Source organism: Ornithorhynchus anatinus, chromosome 1, assembly GCF_004115215.2.
Source record: "Ornithorhynchus anatinus isolate Pmale09 chromosome 1, mOrnAna1.pri.v4, whole genome shotgun sequence".
Taxonomy (NCBI): Eukaryota; Metazoa; Chordata; class Mammalia; order Monotremata; family Ornithorhynchidae; genus Ornithorhynchus; species Ornithorhynchus anatinus.
Window position 1 is genome coordinate 41,851,898 of NC_041728.1, and position 12,289 is coordinate 41,864,186.

At 43.7% G+C, this 12,289-nt stretch overlaps 1 protein-coding gene across 1 annotated transcript in view; it reads left to right on the forward strand.

Annotated features, from left to right (window-relative positions):
- The window catches only part of NRXN3 (neurexin 3), a 1,784,727-nt gene that overhangs the window by 412,241 nt on the left and 1,360,197 nt on the right, over window positions 1–12,289 (forward strand).

Here is a 12,289-nt window from a genome sequence, read left to right on the forward strand (position 1 = left end):
TTGGATTTGGCAAGAAGGAGGTCATGGGTGACCTTAGAGAGAGCAGTCTCGGTAGAGTGGAGGGGACGGAAGCCAGATTGGAGGGGGTCTAGGAGAGAATGGGAGTTAAGGAATTCTAGGCATCGATTGTAGACGACTCGTTCTAGGATTTTGGAAAGGAAGGGTAGTAGGGAGATAGGACGATAACTGGAGGGGGAAGTGGGGTCAAGAGCGGGTTTTTTTTAGGATGGGGGAGACGTGGGCATGTTTGAAGGCAGAGGGGAAGGAGCCCTTGGAGATTGAGTGGTTAAAAATGGAAGTTAAGGAAGGGAGGAGGGCAGGGGCGATGGTTTTAAGAAGGTGAGAGGGAATGGGGTCCGAGGCGCAGGTGGAGGGGGTGGCACGTGCGAGGAGGGAGGAGATCTCCTCTGAGGATACTGCAGGGAAGGATGGGAAAGTAGGGAAGGGGATTGGTGGGGGGGAGGGGAGAGGCGGAGGGGTGACTTTGGGGAGCTCAGACCTGATCGTGTTGATTTTCGTGAGGAAATAGGTGGCCAGATCATTGGGGGTGAGAGATGGGGGAGGGGGAGGAACAGGGGGCCTAAGGAGAGAGTTAAAGGTCCGGAACAATCGGCGGGGGTGACGGGCATGGGTGTCGATGAGGGAGGAGAAGAAGCTTTGCCTGGCGGAGGAGAGGGCAGAGTTAAGGCAGGAAAGGATAAATTTGAAGTGTGTGAGGTCGGCTTGGTGCTTGGACTTTCGCCAGCAGCGCTCAGCAGCTCGAGCATAGGAGCGTAGGAGGCGGACGGAGGAGGTGATCCAGGGCTGTGGGTTAGTGGAGCGAGAGCGGCGGAGGGAAAGGGGGGCGAGAGAGTCGAGATGAGTAGAGAGGGTGGAGTTGAGAGCGGAGACCTGATCGTCGAGAGTGGGAAGAGAGGACAGGGAGGCAAGGTGAGGAGAGATGCTATTGGAAAGACGGATGGGATCGAGAGAGCGGAGGTCTCTGTGGGGCAGTAGCGAAGATTTGCAGGGGGAGGGAGTGTGAGAGATGAGGCAGGTGAGAAGGTTATGGTCAGAGAGAGGGATTTCAGAGTTGGTGAGGGAGGAGATAGTGCAGCGGTAGGAGATGACGAGATCGAGGGTGTGACCGAGTCGGTGAGTGGGCGTGGTATGGTGGAGGAGGAGGTCGGCAGAGTCGAGGAGGGATAGCAGGCGGGCGGCAGAGGAGTCGTCGGGTACATCCGTATGGATGTTGAAGTCTCCAAGGATCAGAGTGGGCAGAGAGAAGGAGAGAAGGAAGGTGAGAAAGGGGTCAAGGTGGTTGAAGAAGTCGGAGGTGGGACCGGGAGGGCGGTAGATGACGGCGACAAGTAACTGGAGTGGGTGGTAGAGGCGAATGATATGGGCTTCGAAGGAGGGGAAGGAGAGGGAGGGGGGAGGAGGGATAATGCGGAAGCGGCAACGGGGCGAGAGGAGGAAGCCGACGCCTCCTCCCTTACCGGTGAGTCTGGGGGAGTGGGAGAAGGATACTTCACTCTGCTCCTCAGATCATTTTTCTATAAAACCATTCAGTCCATGTTTTCCCACTCCTCAAGAACCTCCGGTGGTTGCCCATATATTTCATATCAAACAGAAATTCCTTACCGTAGGCTTTAAGTCATCTTCTCCCTTCCTACTTTACCTCCCTGATTTCCTACTATAACCCAGGCTGCCCACTTCACTGCTCCAATGCCAACCTACTCACCGTACCTCAATCTCATCTCTCTTCACCAACCCCTTCCTTGTCCAGCCTCTGGCCTGGGATGTCCTCCCTCTTCATATCCACAGACATGAATTCCCACCTTTGAAGCCTTAAAAACATGTTTCTTCCAAGACGCTTCCCCGAGTAAGCCCTCATTTCCTTTCATTTTATTTTATACTATTTCGTTTCCCACTCCATTCTTTGTCACCCTTGCACTAGGATTTTCAACCTTTATTCACCTGTCCCTCAGCCACATAGCACTTGTGTACATATCCATTGTTTAATTTATCTGTGTTAATGCCTGTTTCCCCCTCCAGACTGTAAGCTCATTGTGGGCAGGGCACGTCTACCAACTCTTATACTGTACTCTCCCAAGTGCTTAGTACAGTGCTCTGCCAACAGAAACTGCTAAATAAATACAATTGATCGATTCATTCATTGGGGAGGAAAAGAGATTGAGAGAACTGTGAGCTTTTATGCCCCCAGGTTTTGGGGACCATCGTAGCCTTAGTATCCCCGCAGTCCTTGGTGTTGAAGAACTGGAGGTTAGCCATCCATTGTTTTAAAACCATCCTACCTTACTCAGCTGTGAGCCCTCTAAATTTTCTTATCTCTCCTCAAGGTTCTTGGTTTTCTGATTACATCTTCATCTCTTTTTGTCATTCTATTGACTCTCCTTCTCTCTTCCTTTCCACTTTACTTGTATCGTCTTTTCTTTTTACTGGGTCTTGATCTCTTATATGAACCCTGGTATCCTGGGTCCATCTTCCATTATGCTTGTTTTAATTCCTTTTGCATTTAGCCTCTTGGTTTTTCTACTTTTCTTCTTGTTTTTTTTTTCCCACCTCCTGTGTTTTTCTCATTCCTGCCTTATCATCATCATCTTCATCATCATCATCATTAATGATATTAACTGAGTGCTTCCTATGTGCAGAGAACTGTACTCCTTTTAACGTTTCATCCTCACCCTCGCTTTTTCCTTTTCCTCTTTTATTTGTTTTTAACCCCTTTTCTCTGCCAAGGCCTGTTCCCATTCTTCAAAAAGAAGGGACAGTAATTGTTACCTGAGAGATATATTTGGTGCAAAGATGGTGTGTATTTTAGTAGCCTCATTGGGATGGACTGGTCCTAGTATCTCCTGGGATAATGATGCTGCTGTCATTGGGGGGTGGGAGGATGGGGATTATTTGGACTATTCACCATACTCCCAGAAACAAGCAGGAGGGTGGGTGAATAGTCTCTTCTCCCTCCTAGCCCCAAAGAGAAAGATCATGTGAATGCACCCGCTTTGTTTTGTTTTGTAGTTTCCGAAATGTTTGTAGCCTCTTCACTTCTCTCTTTCCATGAATTTTGTCCATTGCAGCCAAGCTGCATAGAATGCATTTAAAGTTGGGTAGACAACTTTTTAGATTTCCTGTTTCTAAACAGCTATTGATAGAATCTGGTACTAGTCCTTTATGCCTCGTTTAAACATAGAAAGACCGATAAACTCCAAGTCGAAGGCATGTAAATGTAGTTTTCTGTAAGATAATGCTCTAGTGCTGGTTTTTCAATTGATCCTTTGTGTCTGTTTGACTGATAGCTGCTCCCCAGGGGTATTTGTCACTCGATGCCCCCTCCACTTATCCATGGCTAGCTGGACCAGACTCTAAGGACTTCTGTCAGAGTGGCAATGATGATGAGGAGGGAAGAGCAGGGCTAGGTACTGACGGCCTGTGAAATGCTCTGTCAATCAGATGGCTGACCTGAATTTGAGTTTTCTGAGACTACCTCTGGGCTGAAACAGAGATGCATGTGAATACAAAACCAACATTTTATTCTGAATTAGTCACAGAGAGATTGTTGAGACCATCCCCTGATGAACTGAGACTACTCTATGGAAGCAGCAGTGGTGTAGTCGAAAGAACAGGAGACTAGAAGTCAGGAGACCCATGTTCTCGTCTCTGTTCTGCCATTAACCTGTTGTGTGGCCTTGAGCAAGTCACTTAAATTCTCTGTGCCTCAGTTCCCTCATAAGGGAAATGGAGATTAAATACCTGTTCTCTCTACCCATTAGACTGCATTCAACCTGATGATCTTGTATCTCCTCCAGCACTTAGTACTGGGGTATAGCAAATATTTAATAACTACCACCACTATTACTACTACTATAAATAATAATAGCGATAATAATAATAATAATATTACACACTGGCTGTGTCTCCACAGAGCAACCTAATGTTTATCCTCTGTGTTCACAAAATTAAAATTAGGTTTTCCTTCTGCAGATGTAGGAAAAAAAAGTCCTTCAAAGCACTGCTCCTTAACAGTAGGATTAGTGGAAAGTTGCAATCAGGAACTGGGCCATCAATCCCATGGTAGCCATACTCCCTGAGCTAGGGGGAAGGTGTAAATTTGCCCCTTTTGGGTGTGTCTGTCAGCCAGCAGTTGACAAGCTCTGCCACTTGCCCGCTGCATGACCTTGGGCAAGCATGGCATAGTGGCAAGAGCACAGGCTTGGGAGTCAGAAGATGTGAGTTCTAATCCCACCTCCTCCACTTGTTTGTTGTGTAACCTTGGACAAGTCACTTAACTTCTCTGTGCCTCGGTTACTCATCTGTAAAATGGGGTTAAATACTGTGAGCCCCATGTGGGACAACCTGATTACCGCGTATCTACCCCAGGGCTTAGAACACTGCTTGACACATAGTAAGCACTTAACAAATACTATTACTACTATTATTAATAATAATAGTCACTTAATTTCTCTGAGACTCAGTTACCTCATCTGTAAAATGAGGATTAAGACTTGTGAGCCCTATGTGGGACAAGAACTGTGTCCAACCTGCCTATCTTGTATTTACCCCAGCACTTTGTTCAGTGCTTGACACATAGTGAGCACCTAACAAATACCATCATTATTAATATTAACAAATATAATAATTATTATTATTATTAAGCATTTGCTGGGTTGCCACGGGGTCCAAAGCACAGAATGTTATAAGCTGAATTGAACCTGCATGAAACCCTTTGAGTTGTGCTTCACATCATGAGGTTCAAGTAGAACTCTTTGTCTCTTTCCCTCTAAGACTTTACCTATTAACTCTAACCAGTTCTACAGAGTCAGGTCACAGTGCCACTTGGCTTTAAAAAAATGAGATTCTGAGAAGCAATCTGATTTATTTGTCCAAGAAGAAAACATTCCTTTATGGAGGATAGAGAGGTTTTTGGTGATGGTTGTTTGCTTTTCAAATCAGCCTTTTGATTCTCATCCCTGCTGAAGATGTCATAGATGTCATAGTAACAGACAGCAAAGTCTAAATTCTCCTGTGTTTTACCATCCTTCTCACTGCTGCCTCTGCATCCCAAGACATGCTGAGTTCCTTCACTGATTACTCAATGGCCCAAGGCTGCAGCATGCCAGGTTCCTTAGTGTATAGGTAAAAGAGATGAACCATAAGCAAGAATGCTCATTCTGTGCTCCATTAAGGAAGTATATGGTGGTCCCTTTATCTCTGACTTCTCAACTCAATGATTTTGTCATCCTCTTTCTTCTCTTTCTTGTTTCTTGTTTCTCCTGTTCTTTCTCCTTCTCTTCCACTCTGTCCTCTCTTTCTCTCTTCTCAATCACTCTTTCTTCTCTCAAAATCCACACATTAAAATCTTAAGCACACCCCTTTCACATTTAAATGTCTGAAATGCATTTATCCTTTCCTCCTCTTCTCACACTGCCTAGAGACTATCTTCAGACTTTCTGTCTCCCGTGCATCACCCCTGCCTTTCCCTTGTTTCTGTGTTATTGAAGAACCCATGTGCTTAATTCATTACGATTCTCATTCCTTTATCTTTCAAGTATATTTTTTCTTGTTTAAATCTGGAGATTTGCAGTCAAGAGCCCTTTGGCGAAAATCCTACCTGGCTGTTGCTGCTGTGGGAATTCCCAGCGGCCCTTGCTACCAAAAGCAGAGGTCCTCTGGAGAATAAATTCTCTTTGACAGTGGCAGACTAGTGAATACCACAGCAGGTGAAGAGGCTCTTGCAGGTGTCTAAAGAAGAGGAGTCATTTGTGGAAGGTGCATGAGAGTGGCTAGTTGATTCTTTTTTTAAATCACCCTTCATGGCAAACTTTTTGTGAGTCCTATAATCAGTCATGAATTATGATAATAGTTCTTGTTGCTTTACATATGTTGATTTCAGTGACTGTCTTTCTACCCAACTGAATTCTTAATAATGATAGTAATAATAATGGTATTTGTTAAGCACTAACTATTTGACGAGCACTATTCTAAGAGCTAGGATAGATATAAGTTGTTCAGGTCAGACATAGTCCCTGTCAATCAATCAATCAATGGTATTTATTGAGCATTTACTATGTGGCGAGCACTGTACTAAGTTCTTGGGAGAGTACAATGAAACAGAATTAGCAGGCACATTCCCGGCCCATATGGAGCTCAGCCTCACAGTCTGTGTAAAGAGAAGAGGTATTTAATCCGCATTTGACAGACAAGAAAACTGAGGCCCAGCAAAGTTAAGTGTTTGGCCAAGACTGCACAGCAGGCAAGTGACAGAGCTGGGATTAGAACTCAAGTCCTCTGACTTCCAGGCCCCTGCTTTATTCTATAGATTTCCATGTGCAATTGTAATCACTGTATTTTAGAAGTGTTACAATAGAGATGTAGCTGAAACAGAGTGAGGCAGTTGGGATGCTTTAGAAGATTATCCTGAAAGGCTTTCAATATGGAAAGTCCCTGCATGGTAGGATTAAATCAAACAAAACCATTTTTTTTGCAAAGTGAGTGTTAAGCATAAAAAATTCATCATTTGCTCCAAGAGGAGTGCGGATAAATGAATGGACTCGCAGATGGACTCTAGAGCAAAGTTCTTTACTTAGCATTGTTAGGATCCAATCCTCTCACAGGTCTAAAACCTGTGAGTTTTAAATCCACCACAGAACTCACATTTAATCAATCAATTGATCAATCATATTTACTGAGTGCTTACTGTTTGCAGAGCACTGTACTAAGCCCTTGGGAGTGGACAGCATAACAATAGAACAGAGTTGATAGACATATTTCCTGCCCATGTTTACAGCCTGGAGGGGGAGAAAGATATTAATATGAATAAATATATTATGGATATGTACATCAGTGCTGAGGGAGGGGTGAAAAAGGGAGCAAATTCAAGTGCAAGGAGAAGCAAAAAGGAGTGGAAGAAGAGGAAATGAGAGTTTATTCAGGGAAGTCTTCTTGGAGAAGATGTGCCTTTAATAAGGCTTTAAAGGTGGGGAGCGTGATCGTGTGTCGGAAATGAAGAGGGTGTGTTCCAGACCAGAGGCAGGATGTGGCCTAGAGGTCAGTAGCAAGATAGGCAAGACAGAGGTACAACGAATAGGTTGGAATTAGAGGAGCATATTGTGAGGGCTGGGTTGTAGTAGAAGAGTAGTGAGGTGAGGTAGGAGGGAGCAAGGTGATTGAGTGCTTTAAAGCCGATGGTAAGAAGTTTCTGTTTGATGCAGCGGTGAATAGGCAGCCACTGAAGGTTCATAAGGAGTGGAGAAACATGGACTACACATTTCTGTAGTACAGTGATCCATTTGGATGGAGAAGGAAGGGTGGATTTTAGCAATGTTTTTCAGGTAGAACTGACAGGATTTGGTGATGCTTAATATGTGGGCTGAGATGAGTCAAGGATAACACCCAGGTTACAGACTTGTGAGACAGGAAGGATGGTGGAGCTGTTCTACAGTGTTGGGAAAATCGTGGGGAGGACAGGGTTTCCATGGGAAGATAAGGAGTTCTGTTTTGGACATGTTAAGTTTGAGGTGTCAGTAGAACATCCAAATACATTTATCTTGAAGGCAGGAGGACGTGAAAGATTGCAGAGAAAGAGAGAGACCGTGCTGGAGATGTAGTTTTGGGCATCATCCGCATAGAGGTGGTAGTTGAAGCAAAGGGAGCAAATGAGTTCTCCAAGGAAGTAGGTATAGAGGGAGAATAGAGGGGGACCTAGAACTGAACCTTGAGAGACACCCACAGTTAGGAGGTGAGAGGCAGAGAAGGAGCCCTCAAAAGTAACTGAGAATGAGTGGCCAGAGAGATAGGAGGAGAACCAAGAGAAGTCAGTGTCAGTGAAGCTGAGGTTGGATAATGTTTCATTCATTCATTCATTCATTCATTCATTCATTCAATAGTATTTATTGAGAGCTTACTATGTGCAGAACACTGTACTAAGCACGTGGAATGTACAAATCAGTTTCCAGGAGAAGGGAGTGTTCGATATTGTGGAAGGCAGCTGAGAGGTCGAGGAGGATTAGGATGGAGTAGAGGCCGTTTTACCTGGCAAGGAGCTCACTGGTGACTTTTGAAAGGGGAGTTTCAGTGGAGTGAAGGGGCAGAAGCCAATCTAGAAGGGGTCAAGGAGAGAATTGGAGGAGAGTAATTTGAGACAGCACGTACAGACAACTTGCTCAAGGAATTTGGAGAGAAAATGTAGGAAGGACATGGGGCAAGGGAGGGTTTTTTAGGATAAGGGAGACATGAGCATGTTTGAAAGCAGTTTAACTTCCTGAGCAGTTTCATCAACATCCTAGGCTATAAATTATTACCATAAATTCATGGAATGTGTCCAGTTTACCTGCACTGTGATGATGTGTTCAGCCTAGTGGCTTGTGACAGACTTATAAACAGTGACAGACTCTGCCAGCCAAAGCCTGGATTCTTGGCCAAATCTGCAAGATGCAAGCTTTTTTTTATTATTAATCATTTTCTGGTGGAAATTTCCTCATTTGGTCAAATCTTGAACTTTCACTTGAAACCTCAAGTTAGCGTTGTTGCAGGCAGTTCTTGTCCTAACCATAGACTCCTGAATTCAGATCATTTACCTGATTGACAGGTAGCACTTGGGGCTCACCTAGTTCTCAAGGCTTCCAAAGGTGGGTGGTGAGAGGGTGGTAGAGATAGGAGAGAGGAAGGGGGAGTGGGCAGAAGAGAAGCAGTGTGGCCTAGTGGAAAGAGCATGAAATGGGGCATCAGGAGAACGGGGTTCTAATCCTGTCTCTCAACTGTTTGCTGTATGACTTTGGACAAGTTGGATTCTTCATCTGTCAAATGAGGATTAAATACCTGGTCTCCCTTGGCCATAAACTGAAACCCATGTGGGAAAGGGACTGCAGACATCTGATTGGATTGGATCTATCCCAGAACTTAACAGAGGACTGGACACAGAGTAAGCACTTAAATACCACAGTTATCATTATCAGACAGTCCCCTCAGGCTTGCTGGCATTGAAGTGAAGGGAGTTACACTGAGTTAATGACACTATACATCAGGTGTATGCCTCAACCAGTGTGAGGTTGCAACCTGTGGAATTAATATCTTGTTGCAACAAAAATGAATAATATACAATTGCTCAATGGTAGCAGACTAAGTCCTGGATATGGCAAAGAGTACTAAGAAAAAGATTGATTCCACAAGCTGAGCCTTGTGCAGATACGACCTTTGTGAGCACTGAATATGGAAAGGTCTTCATGTTTTATTAAATGATCTTTAAGTGCTTTCTATGTACCAGGCACTGTTCCTAAGCACTGGGGTATATACAAGTGAATCAAGTTGGACACTGTCCACTTCCAACATGGGGCTCACAGTCTTAATCCCCATTTCACAGATGAGGAAACAGAGGCACAGAGAAGTTAAGTGACTTAATAATGTTAATGTTGGTATTTGCTAAGCGCTTATTATGTGCCGAGCACTGTTCTAAGCGCTGGGGAGACACAGGGGAATCAGATTGTCCCACGTGGGGCTCACAGTCTTAATCCCCATTTTACAGATGAGGGAACTGAGGCACAGAGAAGTTAAGTGACTTGCCCACAGTCACACAGCTGACAAGTGGCAGAGCTGGGATTCGAACTCATGACCTCTGACTCCAAAGCCCATGCTTTTTCCACTGAGCCACGCTGACTTGCTCAAGATCACACAGCAGACAAATCACAGATTAGAAAACAGATCCTCTGACTCCCAGGTCCATGATCTCTTCACTAAGCCATGCTGCCTCTCTACTATATTGATCTTTTCAGCCACATTCATAGACATGAATAGCAATACTGTCTGCAACAACATATTTGAAAATGAAGGACACAGTTTTATAAATATATAAATACATATATACATATATTTATAAATGTAATTAGTGTGGATTAGGGGAAGAAGCAAGGTCCTGGGAGTCAGAGGACTTGAGTTCTAATTCCAGCTCCACCATTATCCTGCTGTGTGAGCTTGAGCAAGTCTCTGAAACTCAGTTTCCTCATCTTTATAATAGGGATTCAATACCTGTTCTTCCTCCTATTTAGACTGTGATCCATATTTAGGACAGGGACTGTCTCTGACCTCATTAGTTTATCTATTCCAGTGCTTAGTTCAGTGCTTGGCACTTGGTTTGGTGTGTGTATGTATATATGATGATGATGATGAGGATGATGGCATATATAGATACTATTCATAAATATATACATATACAAGAGTCTTACATTCCTAACTCTAAAGATGCTCACAGTATAAAGCTAGGTTGGCTCTACCAAACGATAAGATGCCCAAAAGACAGGCTAAGGGAAGAATAGGAGAAAAGGGTTAGAGCATAGCCAGCATGGGCTGTTCATTAGTTTTAAACTTCGCTCAAGTTGTCCTTCAGATAAATGGTTCTACAGACACTGTTACACAGAATATTTTTTTTCCAGAGCTTTCCAGTTGTCATTATGTTTCAAGGCATAATCCTCTCTCAAGCTATAAGTTGTTAGGTATATTTTGATCAGGCGAGTCACCTTCTCTGTCACAATGCCACTAACCTGGAACAAGGCCCCATTAGTGTCTTGACATCTAATTGTACGAAGTAGAAACACAGTTTGAAAGCCTGCATTCAGGGAATATCTGATCTCCCTCAAATAGAACTTGCTGAAAGTAAACCACTGGGCCCTGTAAGAGGGCAGATAAAATTTCTCTTGAATGGCCCCCTAGCACTATTGAACAGAGAAGAAGGAAATGGATGGTGTTAGGGAGTGGGAAAAAAAAGAGAGAGAAATTCCCAAGGGAATATTATAGTTTATATTTCTGGCCTTGGGCTTGACATTCAGGTCAGATCCAAACAAACTGTGAACTGTCGGGAATTTATGATCAAATAAAAATGTACTCATGATGGGGAGGGTTAATGTACTCTAGCGTGTATATTATTATAGCGGGAGCCTTCACACAAGGCTATTTTTATAGATACTGCTTCCTCCACCCACACCCCAAGCACGCATGCATAAAACCCCTCTAGAACAAAATTCATATATGCTAGAATTTCTTAAAACTCTATTTGCATCTGGGATATTGGAACCTTTAAAAAATGTTCAGAATGTCGGCAGTTTCTTGGCATTTTGACATGATGACATGGTTGCAAGCTCCTTGTGGGGCAGAGAGTGTGTCTGCTTATTGTACTCTCCCAAGCATTGAGTACAGTGCTCTGCATACACTAAGTGCTCAATAAATACCATAGAGAAGCATTGTGGACTAGTGGAAAGAGCACAGACCTGGGAGTCAGAGGACCTGGGTTCTAATTCATGGTCTGCTTATGACCATGGAGAAGTCACTTAAATTCTCAGTTCCTTCAACTGCAAAATGGGGATTAAATCCTTTTCTCCCCTACTTAGACTCTGAGGCCTATGCAGGACTTTATTATCGTATATCTTCCCCAGTGCTTAGTACAGTGCTTGACACTAGTAAGCACTCAAAAAATACCACAGTTATCATTATTACCATTGATTGAATGATTGGAGGCACATTTTGAATGAACTTTAGTGGATTTTATATGTTGAAAATGTAAACTTAATACTGGGCAAACTCCTTGGATGATCCTAGGTTTGGCCTAGGTAATGATGGGTCTTACGGTTAGTAGACACTGCATGTAGCTGGATGGTCTGTTGTAGTTTGACTTGATTTTGTTTCCATCAACACGCTAAATTAACCTAGATTTTCAGGATTATTCTCAAGGTTGCTTCGAATAGCTGTAGTAATATTATTACTACCACTCCTACTGCTAACAATAATTATAATGATAATAATAGTATTTGGTAAGCACTTACTACATCACAAACTCTACTAAGTCCTGGGTTAATATAGATTAGTCAGGTCGGGCACAGTCCCTGTCCACATGATGCTCACAGTCTAAGTAGGAGGGAGTAGGATTTAGCACAGATGAGGAGACAGGCACACAGACTTTAAGTGATTTGCCCAAGGTCACACAGCAGACAAGAGGTGAACCTAGGGACTATAATTCAGGTCCTCTGACTCGAGACCTGTGATCTTTCCTCTAGGCCACACTGCTTTTCTATAGTTACCTAAGGAAGCACAGAAGCAAGGTATCCAACATCCAAGAAGTAACCCAAAGCTGTCTGGGGAAACCTGATGGAAGAAATTGATGTAGAACAAGAAATCTACTTTTCATTGTGGGCAGGGAATGGGTCTGTTTATTGTTGTAGTACTCTCCCAAGCACTTAGGACAGTGATCTGCCCATAGTAAGTGCTCAATAAATGATTGAATGAATGAATGTGGTACCTACTG